General features: G+C 34.2%; 1 long non-coding RNA gene across 1 annotated transcript; it reads left to right on the top strand.

The window, feature by feature from the left end:
• The first annotated feature begins 1 nt into the window (after position 1).
• LOC107735988 (uncharacterized) lies at positions 2–1,035 on the top strand. Its single transcript, XR_001639563.1, has 4 exons — positions 2–30; positions 166–216; positions 303–356; positions 740–1,035. It is a non-coding gene; the product is annotated as an uncharacterized LOC107735988 (long non-coding RNA).
• Positions 1,036–1,109: the final 74 nt, after the last annotated feature.

The raw sequence follows: 1,109 nt of genomic DNA, 5'->3' as shown, positions 1-1,109 counted from the left end.
ACCCTCCTGGACATCGTCAAAGACCCAGTGGTCAGTATTCAGAACCCTTGCGGTTTCTGATATTTGTAATACAAAAATAACAATCAAATTATACTGTAAAAACAGATTTTAGCACTTAAGTGTATTGTATACCGAAGAAATTTTTATTTTTTTTACACATTGCAGTCCAGAACACCTGCCTTAGTTTTTGAACATGTGAACAACACAGACTTTAAGGTAAAAACCTTATTCTCAATCTCCGATAACCTCAAAAACAAAAACCTGTTATATAATTAGTTCCAGCTTTGCTTTGTTTTCTTCAGCAACTGTATCAGACACTGACAGACATTCGCTTATACATGTATGAGATTCTGAAGGTGAGATTGAAAACTCTTTTAAAAATAAATGTTCACCAGAGACTAGCTTATGTTTACAAATGATGGTTTCTAGGGATTTTTAAATGTCTATTTCCCATGAATTAAATAAATAATTAAATGTTTTTTTGGCATTTCTTACAGTTTAGTAAGAACATTTTGGTTAAAGGTTGAATTCAACACTACAATTTGTGTAAAAATTAGAAAACTGCTCATTTACCCCATACTATAATTAGCATTTTACATTTTGAAATATGCAGGAAATCAAACTCAGTCTAGGGCATTAGATACGTACATCAGATTAGAAGTTCTGTATTGTCGATCCTTTTGATTCCTGTAATAGCTGTAGAGGTTTTGATATGATCTCATGTTTCGTATGTCTCTAGGCTTTGGATTTCTGTCACAGTATGGGTATTATGCACAGAGATGTCAAACCACACAACATCATGACTGATCATGAGCACAGAAAGGTAATCAGTCTATTCACATAAGAAACAACAACATTGATTTTTGAGATGAAAGTATGTTGGAAGTATAAAATAATGCTGCATAGTTCTAGGAAAGGAACATTTGTATGTTGGCATAAGACAGCCTTGGAGGTTGGAGGTTTAAAGTTTCATTAAGCCACTGACGTTTGCAGCATGCATACTTCTCATTAGCATTATGTATACAGATAGACAAACAGGCCGATGTCAAATGACTGTTGAATGCTGTCATGTTTCAGTTGCGTCTCATTGACTGGGGACTGGCTGAATT

The sequence above is a fragment of the Sinocyclocheilus rhinocerous genome, unplaced genomic scaffold, assembly GCF_001515625.1.
Source record: "Sinocyclocheilus rhinocerous isolate Xijiao unplaced genomic scaffold, SAMN03320098_v1.1 C36417730, whole genome shotgun sequence".
Taxonomy (NCBI): domain Eukaryota; kingdom Metazoa; phylum Chordata; class Actinopteri; order Cypriniformes; family Cyprinidae; genus Sinocyclocheilus; species Sinocyclocheilus rhinocerous.
This window is presented reverse-complemented; position numbering and strand designations above follow the sequence as displayed.